This window comes from Erithacus rubecula, assembly GCF_903797595.1.
Source record: "Erithacus rubecula genome assembly, chromosome: 3".
NCBI lineage: Eukaryota > Metazoa > Chordata > Aves > Passeriformes > Muscicapidae > Erithacus > Erithacus rubecula.
This window is the reverse complement of record NC_136689.1, coordinates 134,996,479-135,009,425: the sequence shown is the minus strand read 5'-3', so window position 1 is coordinate 135,009,425 and position 12,947 is coordinate 134,996,479. Positions and strand designations below refer to the sequence as shown.

Genomic DNA, 12,947 nt, shown 5'->3' with positions numbered 1-12,947 from the left:
CTAGCTTAAGCTCTTGGTCCTCCCTGGACATATATCTGAGATCTTGGTCTTTTCTCACCTGGACTGAAGAGAGATGGCTTTTTGCTCTCCGTGGACCTGCCAGTGTGTGGGCACAGGAGGCAGCAGTCACAAGCCATCTTGCTGCAACTCTTAAAGCATTTGCAAAGAGGTCCTGAGTTGGTAAGAATGCAGAAGGCATAAATTACTCTGTGGAGATAATGCAGTTGGCCTGCAAAAGGTAGCACATGCTCAGGACAGACAGAAATTTTGAACAATTTATCTGCCAAACTCTGCCATATTACTAAAGAATAGAGTTTAAAATTCAGCCAAATATGGGCAAATGCTTATGTGTCTGGCACCAGGAGGCCTCCAGCCTGCCAACCTGCAAGTCAAAGCATGGAGTAGCTAGTGTTTCCAAAAAAGAATTCTTACAACCAATTCATTAACATTGGCAAAACAATGTCTTTTTTCATAATCTTTTTTCTGGGAAATAGTATAACCATTTTTGCTGCAACTTTCCAAAAAAAATCAAAATACAGGCAGACACCCAGCATAAAAATTTGCAAAGTTATAAATAACCAGAATAGGAATTTATAATTAAAAGCATTGAACAATTTGAAGTATTGGGTAGCACAGTATGGATAACAACGATTTTTGGGGCTACTGTAGCCCCAAAAATGCTGCTCAGGCACCACAGCTCCACTGTGTAAAATTCATGCAAACATGGAACAGGGATGTGTCTGCAATACTGTGTTTCCAAATAGTTTATAATCCAAATTTTAGAAAACAGAACACAAATAGATCCAGAGACATGGAGACCGCAGGAAAACAATAAGAAAATCCTATTCAGTGTGACTGGCAAATCATCCTAAGGTACCATCTGTCTGCATATTGCCTACTTACCACAGGTATTTGGGAAAATAAGAGCCTTTAAACAAAGTGGGGCTTGATTAGAGTACAATGAGGTAGTTCTGCAGTGGGTGTGGGGTCAGGATAGGAAAAAGCATGGAGGAATTTTAAGTGAAAGTAATCAGTCATGCCGTGGAGCTGTGGGACAATGACATCCAGCAGTAAGAAAAGGCCAGTAGGTGGAGGGACAGGGAACTGGAAAACAAGCTAGTCAAAGATGACACCCAAGGAGTCATCCTAATTATTGGGATTTCCACATGTGAACATCCCTGAGACTAGAGGGAACCGCATGATTTAAGGACTATTATTTCTCTTTCCTTTCACCTTCTTGTGAGCGAAGTGTCTCAGTGTGTGCACTGGAAGGATCCTGAAGATCCTATTTCTTTGTCCCCCAAGGGAGATTGCTTGGAAATAAAAATAAAAATAAAAATTAAAAAAAAAAAAAAAGCGCCTAATTAATTAATAGCTCTAATTAAAGTGGGAGTTTTTGGGGTAGAAGTGACTTTATCAGCTTGACTCGGAAGCCTGAAACTCTCCAGCATCCTAAGCGGTGCCGTGCAGCGGGGCTGTCGCGGAGTCGGGGCCGGAGCCGGGGCGCGGATGTTGGACCGGCACAGACGCCGGTGGGGGCTGCGAGCGGCCGCGGCCCTCGGGCCAGCGGAGCAGCACGGACACCGGCAGGCAGCAATGGGGGAGCCGAGGGGATCGTGGGGAATCCCGCGGGACGGGGCCGAGGGGATCGGGGGGGATCCCGCGGGACGGGGCCGAGGGGATCGGGGGGGATCCCGCGGGACGGGGCCATGGCTGAGGCGGACGCGCGCGGCGCGAGCGCCATCTGCTGGGCGGGGGCGGCGCGGGGGCTGCGCCCCGTAACGTGCCCAACAGCGGCCCATAACGTGTGCCTGACACCGACTGACACCGCCCCACAACATGGGCCCAACACTGCCCCATAACGTGTGCCTGACACCGACTGACACTGCCCCACAACATGGGCCCAACCGCCCCATAACGTGCCCAACACCGTCATGGAACAGGGCCTGACATCGCCTTGTAACATGTGGCCAATGTCTTCTGCCACTGCCTGCCAACGCCCTGTAACATATACCTGCCATGCACTGTAACATATATCCAACAATGTCCTGTACCATATACCTGCCCTGCCCTGTAACACACACCCAGCACCACCCAGCACCACCTGTGTCTGGCCTGCTGCCAGCCCCCCACAGCCTGCCATTGCCCCATGGCTGCTGCAGGGCGTGTGGGCTGCAGATCCATCCCACCCAGTTGTGAGGGTGGCTGCCATCATCAGCAGGGTCTGGGGGTGCCAGGGCAGCAGGCACATTCCCTGTGCTCAAAGCATGGGAATGGCACATCATCCAGAGGTGTCATGGTGGTGAAGGTCTCACCTTGAGCATGATGCCATCACAGCCAGCATCCCAACATCCAGCATCCCAGCTGCAGTCCCTGAGAGGTTCAGAGACAAGTGGGTACTGAAGAGGAAGGCCATGAGCTTTTCCTGATGCACTTCACCCTGATCCCTCTGCCAGTGCCCCCAGGCTGTGCTCAGTGTCATCTTCATACCTACTGATGTGCCAGGGGTTTCTGCCACTCAGCTCCTGGCTCTTGTTATCTCTTGCAGGTAGCTTTAAATTAATTCCAGAGCTTTGTCTGCAAACCTGCAGCATCTGTAGCTCCAGTAATTTAGACTTGGCCAAGATGTCCATAGTGAATTGAATTGAGCCTCTCCCTGTGGAAAGCATCCCTTGCTCTTTGATGGGTCTAGCTTTGGCAGGAAAATGAGCTCTTTCCAATGCCTGAGCATCCTTTCCAACAGCAGTGAGAGGGCTCATCTTCCCAAAACAATCCTTCAGCAATCCTTGAACATGCATCCTGCTGAGAACACACAGCTTGCTAGCCCCACCAAGCTATCTCTGGGAGGCATAAATATTCCCTCCTGCAGTAATCAGCATCTGGGACTAGAGTGGCTGGCCAAGGTGAGAGTGCATTGTCTGAGGGGATGGAGAAAATGAGATGATCTCAGCTGTTTGTTTGGATTGTAAAACTGTTGGAGAAATAATATTGCCATTTAATTGCCAGTGGCCTGGTGTGACCTGTTCGCTGCAAATGCTTGTCTTTGGCTCACACTTTCAACTCCTTTCTACCACATGTTCATAAAGTCTCAGGGGAAAAAGATTCAGATAATTTTCTGATGGATTTCACCATTATTTTCATGCTGAGTTCTCTGAAAGAAAGATGCCCTTCAAGATAGATCAAGAGGTGAAGAATCCATAGCTTCCCTTGGCAATTTGATCCAAGGACTAACTGCCCTCTCAGTTAAATTTTAATTACTAATTTCTAATTTGCATCTCTCTGGCTTTATCTGCAATTCTGCTTTGCCCCCTCCCGCCTCTATTTCTAAAAGTTGGTAGAAATGCAATCCCATATTTTCTCAGTTGTTTGGCACGTTTTTTTATTAGCTAAACTGGCTAGGCCTATTACAGTTATCACTGCAAGTAATATCTCTAGAGCTTTGGCTATTTTTATTCTTTGTAGTATTTCCTCCAGTTCTTCAATATCCACCCTGAAAAGTGAAGTCCTGATTTGCACAAATTTATTACAATTTCAGTCTGGTCAGGAAGACCATGGACAGAAGAAAATCCCAATTCCCATGAGTCCTATGTTGACATATCTAGACATATCTATGACCATATAAATTCTATTGAGGATTCACACTGAAAGTTTATACTTCTCTCTTCTGCTTTCTAGCACTCTTGCTGGTTTTTCTGCAACCATTGCCTACATTTTTATTTCTTGATTCTCTACTTTCACTTGACTTTAATAAAAGTCAATTGATTAGAAAAGGCATGGCTTAAGAAATGATCTGTTGCTGTTGTTGTTCTATAAACATTATTTTTTACCACAAGACAGACTCCATTTGATGGTAATTTGCAGTGACAGCTTCTTTATGAGCTTTGTTGTGGTAGTGCATGGAGCCAATATGTGCACATTTCAGGTAGGCATGAACATAGTTTCTGTCATCATTGTCAGAGGCTGAGGCACAGAAGTGGTCTAACAATTTAGGGCATTATGGGCTTTGATGAGTAGCTGTATGCATGCCCTTAGATCATAACAAACATGAAGTAAAGCCTCAGTAGGAGACATGCACATCACTTTGCATGTGTACTTCTAAACCACTGGGAATTCGTCCTGCAATTCCTCAGTCTATGAGAAGTCACCTACTTGTCTAATTCCTGAGTTAGGGATGGGATCTCAGAAATTCTTCCATTAGCACATCTCCAGGACTGTATTTTCTCTGCAAACACTAATGTGAAATATCCTAATAGTACAGTAGTTACCAAAAATATAGAGAAAATGTATTTAAAAAGAAGATTTGAAAAACATCCAGGTCTGAATTGCAAAATATGTTAATTGTTTACATCTATCTCTTTGACATTTTTTTGTCAGATCTGCCCATAATTTCTGTTATCTCAGCAAAGGCAATATCTGTGTTGTGCTCAGGGATCTCTCTCTTCAGATCCGTGCTATCCACAAAGGTTTCTTCTGCTTTTCTTACCAGTTTTCTTCAGTTATTTACACATAATGTTTGTGAAAAGGTTTAACTACTTTCAAGAGAGGTATATAAAACTACCTTATGCCAGCAGAGGAGATTCACTTTATTGAAATAATGGTGCACAGTCCTGGGATTTGCACTCTTTTAACTAGGTTGATTTCAGACTAAATTAAAGCTGCACCAAAAAAAAAAAAAAAAAAAAAAAAAGCTGGCAAGTGCTAAAATATCCCACTGAGATTTTAAAGACTCTTACCAATGATTAACTGCTTTCTTAAAACCATTTAACTACTCACTTCTGAAACCTTACCCTTCAGATCCTTCCCCATACAGAAAACAAGTACCCAAATCTCCACTTGCAATCCTCTTTTATTAATGTTCCTTGAAGCACCTTTTGGAAAATATATGAATGTTGGTTTCAGATCATTTTCAATGATCTTGTTCTTCATCAGAGTCCCTAGATATATCCTTCCACCATAGTTTGAGATAAAAGTGTGTTTCAAATCACTTGTAAATAAAACAAGACAGCAGAGGTGAAACTGAGAGCTTAAGGCAAAGGATAAAAATTGGTGCTCACCTTGGTGGGACATTCCCTCCCAGTAATAGAAATTAAAGCTTGCACATAAAAGCTTGCCTTTTTCTGTTTTGCTCTGCTTTTTGTTTTGTTTTAAATAACAAAATAGCCATTATTGCTGCAGCTAACATAGCAAGGGGTTAGGGTTGGCAGTGTATGACAACTGTTACTCACTGCTTGTTCTGGGTCTGCCCATTTCCAATGTCAGTAATGCAGTTTGAACTGCCTCCACTCTGGGTCCTATCAGTAATATCCCTACCTTCAGTGAATCTGCACACCTAGAAATAGGAAAGTGGGAAATCTTTCAAATGGATGTAAAAAAGATTGAAACCAAAAGGTTATTCTTCTCTTTCAAAACACGTCCTTCTGAAATCTTATATGGAAGGCATTAACCAAATGATAAATAGGGTGAATTAACCTAGACTTTGTCCTTGGAGAGAACCAGATCAATTATTTCTTGTAAGGAATAGAATGTTTCCTTACATTTATCCAGTTTTGATGGTTTTATCAACTTTGCTACATTTAGCCCAAGGCTATGGGCATAGGTGAGTGTAGGGGCAGCAATGCATGGCTTGATTCTGTTGAGTGCACTCTGACCTCCTAACTAGGTACAGGGAGACTCTCTGCAGCTACTTGTAAGGCCAGTTTTGAAGATAAAACCCTACTCAGGAAAGTAAAAAAACCTGCTCTTAATCTGTATGAAACTGTGTCTCCTCAATGTTGGTGCAATCAACTAATTCAAATTTCTTCATTGCTGAGAAAATTTTAATGTTGTCCTGTGGGGAGAAGGATACGTCTGCTCTACATCCTGGTTGCACTTTTCCTCAAGAAATAATTTATCTGCTTCTTCCTTCTCTTCCCTTTTCTTCCCTTTTGTGTACGTGTTGAGGTAGTCTACCAAGTTTACTGTGCATTGCTATAAGTAGTAGTGTTCAAGGAACCTTTCTAATTGTTTTAATCCTGGTGCCCAGGACTCCCTGTATGCACACAGGACATACATTGACCTTACTTAGACTTTGTTCCAAACTGGATGTAGCACATCTTTTAACATTTTTTGTTAAAAAAGATCACAAGCTCCATGCCTGGAGCTGACAGGGGTGATTTTGGGTGGTAACTCCTACCAGGGCAAGGAGTGATCTGGGAGGAATGAGCCATCCTGATGCTGAATGCTCTACATTTTTGACTACTTGGAAGCATTAAGCAACCTGACAGCTTGTCCATAATTAAAGGATTTACTAAGATAGGTCTGTGATAGAGTGACTGCACTGTCAAGATGCAGCAGCACTTTTTCTTTCTGCTATAATTTATATTAACTCCCAGAGGAAAATCAGTTGTGCTAATTAGGACTTGTAAGTCTAAATGCCAATATGTAACTGCAAGGCACAGAGGAAAAAGCTCTTCAGGAATGATTTCTTTCCTGTACAGAAGAACATGCAGCAAAACATTTATGTAAAAGGTTAGTCTGAAGCCAGTGGAAAGGCAGAGAACAACCATTTTAGAAATATATTTGGTAACATTTATTGCAGAATGAATTTTGGACATTCCCTCTTCTTGAATAAACACTTGTTATTTTTTCATTTCAAAATATCCTGCAGTATATCTGAGTCTCTGTTGCTCATATCAATGGAGAAGGGAAAGCAAAAGAGGAAGGTAAAAGACATTTTGACTAATTCTGATGCTAAAGGTTAGACATTCAAGAACACAGATATATGCTTTTTCTTTTAGCTCCCTGAACTCTTACCTTTCCATACAACTGAGATAAAAAATAAATTACTTAGGAATTGTGAAATAAAAATAATTTCTAGTAAACTGCATTTTCATTAAGTGGTCGGTTAGATATTGATGTTTAAACAACTGTAGAAAGAAAATCAATAATGAATGCAACAGTTTTGAGGAAAGTCTTTAAAAATAGCATTTCTTTTAATGTCCATGGTGAAGAAAAAAAAATTGTGATATTATCACTGTCTAAATTAGCCAACCTATAGCTAATTTCTTTCATTTGATTTAATATGATCTTAAACAAGTTATTTTTACTTTATTTGATATGACATAGCTTTAAATCAGTATTTATAGAGTGTGACAGCCAAGAATTGGAGGTACTGATTAAAACCAGCAGCTACTAAGTCTCAGGAAACAGAGCAAACTGTAAAGTGCACAGACCCCCAAAAGCTGTACAACACAATATTATCCTACAGACCTGGAAAATAACTGAGACCTGCAGGTTATTTGCAACATTTTAATGCAAAGACTCATGGAACTAGAACAAATGTTCCTTTAGTGTCATGAAAATTGGGATATAGCTTTCTTAAAACATGCCTGATATCCATGAGTCTGTTCCTCATGCCCACCCTTCACTGCCCACTGAATCCAGGCTCTCACCTCTGTTGGTCTTGGCCATTAATTTTCTCCAGTCAAGCATACAAAACCTAGTGATCCCAGTTTGGATGTGCTTTAACTCAAGATGGATTTAACACAGGGAATAACCTGGTAATACAGTCAGACAGACTGGGAAAAACCTAGTGTGTCTCAACAGATAACATACTTGGACACTCAAGGGATGCAAAACCAGCCAGGTCATAGTAATATACATTGTATTTCATTGTCAGTCCTAATCTGGGTTAACCTAGATTCTCAAAATTAAGTATCTGTCATACAAGCAAGAGCTAATACTTGTTCTCATCTTCTGCCTGAAAATCATGCATTGTGGAAGACTGCAAGAAAGGACTATGTTAGGAGATCTGATTCTCAAGAAAAATACAGGTTTGAAGCCTGTATATATTTGTAGCTGTGACCTAACAAACCTATACCTTGCCAGAAGTTTGTAATAACAACTTGGGCCCTAGCAGAGTGGTAACTTCCAGCTGAAACTATTTAGCAACAAATATTTTTTTGGCAAAATGAAAGCATTTTATGGTAAAAATAACAACTTCATGGAAAAATAGAATTGTTTTTCTACTGAGCAAAAATGAAAATGAAGTATTTGGTTTCAAGTTTGCTCGGATAAAATTGTTTTGTTAACCAACAGCATGTTCCAGCATCCATGCCCAGGACTCACAGCAGCCAACGTGCAAGCAGCAGTTCTGGTCATGGATTCCAGAATTCTGTCTCAGAGCAGAAGGGAGGTGTTTAATTCCACAGAGGAAGCACAGTATTGAACATGATGTTCTCATTGTTGTTCCTGTTGTCTAGCTTGTGGTCTCTCCACCTCCTTCCTCCAGTATCCCATGCTGTCAATCCTGTTCTGGGATTTTGGGCTCTTCCCAGCCCAAGTGCTCAAGCAACACCCTTGGGTTTTTGAATACCTCCCAGTGAATGGGGCTTTCCTTGCCAGTTTGCATCCAAAGCCCCTGATCTTTCCATTCTGTTTACTTACCCCAGGTTTTAATCTAACATTTTTTCTCTTGCTCAATTTCCTGCATGTACTTCTCCTCTTTCCTTGGCTGGTGCTCTATTCAGTGCCTTCTGGGCATAGTTTTTTCCTCATTCTGTTGACTAATCCTGCACCCATCTTTGTGCCATTGGAGAGTTTCATCCCCTGTATGCACGTGCCTTCTTCCAGGTCATCACTACACACTGGAGGCAGTCTAGCTGGCAATACTAATCCTGGGTATCTAAAGCTGGGCGGGATTCAGTCTGTCAGAATTTACAGGACAGAAAACTCTTAAAGAGAGAGCTGACAGCAGGAAATGGAAAGACTGGAGAACAAAATATCTCTTGAAAATACAGAAAATTATGGAAAAACAGTAGTGAGGGAATAATCAGTTTCAAACTGACTTTGAAACCATGACATGAAAATCTAAAGTTAAAAAAAAATACAGCTTTAACCTTCCATCTTACAAAATGACAGGACACTTTCTACTGGAAGGCCTGTTGGTCTTTAGGATGTACACCCCTTAAATTAGCTAGAGAGTCCCTGTCTTAGGAAGACATTAGAGCTTTTTGAATGTCTTTCTGTGCTCACATAAAGTCACTGTTGCCAAAATAATATAGCATATGCACAACTACTGTCAGCACAAGAATTTTCAGCCTGCAGCAAATGTGTAAAATTTAATGTAGTTTAACCCTCTGCTCTGAGGCTGACCTAATTCCAGTGGCTATGCATTTGTGGTGGTTAAAATGCACATACATCTGCTGTGATGAGGATGACATGGACTGTATTACCCCATGGTTTATCATTTTCATGGATGAAAATGTTTCATGTTTCAGAGAGTCTACAGGTACCTTGTCCATGCCTTCTAGACTAAATGGGAACTTTTTTCTTCATGTGACTGGTCCTCAGAATCAGTCCTGTGATGACAAAAGAGGCCACTTTCTGTCTAATTATCCCCTTGCTAAAATACTTAATATCTTATTGCAAGTGTGAAATCACTGGGATGGGAGACTGCTTCCAGTGCTAAGGCGATTGATATCACTAAATGACTTCTGCACACTTGCACTCTGCCAGCACTGTGCTGTCAATACAGGTCAATAACAGACTTATCACAAAATAAATAAATTATATGCGCCTGTTGTAAGCTCCAGTCTAAATAGAGCAAGTAATTACAGAGGAAAACAATTTCTTCTTTAGATGGTTTTTAAGAGCACGAAGGATAAGTCAACTCTGGCACTGCTGATTTAGCAGGAATCTGGTGGACCTCAATAAGGAGAAATATTATCCCTCCTGCCTCTGGGTTGGTGGTAGAATTTTGACAAGGATTTCCTAAGAGACCCCTCAAAGCACATCACTGCATGTAATTCATTAGATCAACTGCACCTGAGGTCTTGGTTTTTCTGGTTAGGAGGATGTGCTTCTGCAAAGTGACTATAAAAAATAGAGACCAGACTCAACCACAAGTCTCCAGAGGAAGTCCAGATGGCTATTGTAAAAATGCAATCAAAAACAGCCTCTGGCCTTGATGATTTGTAGACTGATTTTAATAATAATTATCACAGCATTTTCTCTCCCAAATTGTGAGAGGATTTTTCAATATGAAAATAACAATCTGTCATTCAATTTGTTTATGCCACAAACTACAGGAAACTTGGATGGTGAAGGATAAAAAGTGTCACTGACAAACCAATTTGTCAATCTTATTCTTTTGGATTGGCTTATTCTCTTATCTTTTCTCTAACATCTTTCAAAATATTTGACTAAATATTACAATAGCTGTGGGAAGGTTAGACGAAGAATAAGTTTAACTAGATTTGAGGAAGTCAGGGTCTGAGCAATTAACACTTCAGTTGTGGTTGGCCAAAGATACAATTTCAAAAATCTTAGCAGGTGCAAAGTGATGCTACATGGGCAGGTGGTACAATGTCTTCATTGCAATATTGCAGTGTCTGAACACTTCCTAATGAATACACAGGTAAAATTTGGAGAATATCAAGTGACAAGTGGTGGCATGTCTTTTGAGAAAAAGTTGCACAAGAGATTAATTTCTAATGTTTGTGCACACTGTGGCCAGCAAGGAATACTCTTAACCAAAAGAAAAGGATTAATAATTAATATCTTATATTTTACAATGGTATAATTAAACTGTGACACTCATTTTTACGAAATATTGAGGTCAAGAGTTTAACAGCATTAAAAGAAATATTATATCTTACAAGGATAATACTAAATCAAATAGGGTGGAAAAAAAATCAGGTAATACACAAACTACCTGCTGCAGGCACAGATATCTCCTAATTAATAATAAGATAAATATTCCTCTTGGTAGGTTATCCTGTACGTGTTGACCATGGAGACTCCTGAGGCCCATTCCCTCTGCCAAGAACAAACTCCCTGAGACAATGTCCACACCAGCAAACAACCAGCTCATGCCCAGGTCCCCATGTAATTGAAAGAACTTCACCTAAAGAAGGGCCCATCAAAGTTACTGTGACTTCAAGGGAAAAACACTGTCTCAAGCATGACCAGGAAATTACCTTCAGTAAAAGCAGAACCAGCAGCTACAGCTCAGAGGAGAACATACAGTGGGCCACAGCTCATTGTGAGAGTGTTAAATTTGTTGCTAAGTGGGTTAAGGAGAAATCTCCCTCTCCCATTCAGCACAGCCAAGGTGGAAGAATGAAGCAGCTGCTTACCAAAGACTGCTTTTCTCTGAAGCATTCAGCAGTGCCATGAGAAAGGTGGGGGGCAGGGAGTGTGGGCTTGCTGCAGTGTCCAGTGCCATCCAGTCCATGATCAGAGGAAACGCATCTGGCTCTTCAGGGTGTGCAGGACTGGGGTCACATCCACCAGCTCCATGCAGATATCTCAGGTGCTTCGTTGAGGACCCCTTAAAATGGAATGCCTGATGTTCAGGCACCCAGACTGAGCTCTGAGCTCCATTGACTTGACTGAAACAGGAGCTCAGACACCTAAATTTAGATGCAAATGTCATTGTCTAGAGATGCAACTGGAACCTGTAATGTGTTATCTGTGGCTGAGTGTTAACTGCTCAGTGATTAGAGGATATATGATGGTAACATAGCAAATCCCTGCAAACCAGAGTACAGGATCTCAAATGTCCTCACATTTTTGTGAAAAGGAACTGTAAATATTTGGTCTGTAAATGAAGTTCTGGAAAAAGAAATTACAGTGCTGCTAAATATATCCTTTGAATCTTATCCTGTGAATCTCAGAAGACCTGAGCTGGCAGTGTTTTCTCAGTCACAATTTCCTCTGCTCATGGGATGATGAACTGTGAGTACCATTGTGGGCAGAGTGGGAAGGTGAGCTCTTCCCATAGGCATGGAGCAAACCCAGAGAGCATGACATTCCATCCAAGCAATGATTTGGGCCTCTGTGCCCTCTTTGGTCAAGGGGAATCTGCTCTCACCTTCCCATACTGCAGAGCCAAACTTTTTCTGCATCTGCTTCACCAGTTAATGGAGCACAAAGAATTGGATTACATTAACCTCTGTGCTCATACAAGGAAGGAGGAAAGACTCACTTTCTTCCTGGTTGCACAGGTCCAATGACATCCTCACCCTGGGGTGCTGTCTTGGCTTGAGAAAACCCTGAATAAGCATAGACAGATCTGACTCAAACTACTACTATTTCAAAACTTTTTAAAGGGTTAATAAGCAATCTGAAAATCCTGTATTAAAGATATAAGGCTATACATATGGGATAATGCAGAATGTTTCATTTTCAGATGGATTTGCTCCATTCTATTTAAATTCTGTGACCTTCAAGGAATCAAGTTAGTTCTAAAATTTAGTTTATAGATTTTGTGTTTGGTATTCAAGGTTAACTTCTTGCTTGATTAGACACAGGCGAATGCTTGCAGCTGCACTACCACCATGGAAATGTAGCCCTATACTGTACTTAGTCAGAAATGTCAAAAACCTAGTATTATCTACAAAGAACTCATTTTGCTTCCATTAGCAGCATTAAAGTAAATTTGGTACTGTTTTGTTTTCATGTTGCACAACATAAAAATGTCATAGAGTGGAACACATGGGATGATTTGAAGATGACCATCCCTATTTACACAGGGAGTACATTCTGTTGCTAATTCATTATCACTATCAGTACAGAAACAGCAAATGAAATTCAAGCAATTTGGAAAAATATTTGCCAGCTAAAGGAGCCATGCAAACCATCCTAGTAACACTGTAAATGGATGCTAAAAATTCCAGAAGGTTGAACAAAACACAATTCGTATTATGTGGCACACAAGAACAAAAGCAAATAAACCAAATACTTGGAAGAAAGTCATGTTCAGGAAAAACAGCAGCGTTGTGTTTGCCCCTGATTAGTTGCTTAAGATGCACTGGTGCTGGCAGAATGCCAGCTGCCTGTGCCAGTGTCTGCACAGAGTCTTGTAGGGACATGGTACCTGTCCTTTGGCCACCTAATAGCCATGGTTTGTTGTCAGACACAAGTCTGCACCTCCTGAGATTATGAGGTGCTCCAGATGAGACCTG

At 41.3% G+C, this 12,947-nt stretch overlaps 1 long non-coding RNA gene across 1 annotated transcript; it reads left to right on the top strand.

Moving 5' to 3' along the window:
• Positions 1 to 2,306: 2,306 nt before the first annotated feature.
• Positions 2,307 to 3,774, top strand: LOC306800096. The gene is made up of 2 exons (XR_013773759.1): positions 2,307 to 2,396; positions 2,553 to 3,774. It is a non-coding gene; the product is annotated as an uncharacterized lncRNA (long non-coding RNA).
• Positions 3,775 to 12,947: the final 9,173 nt, after the last annotated feature.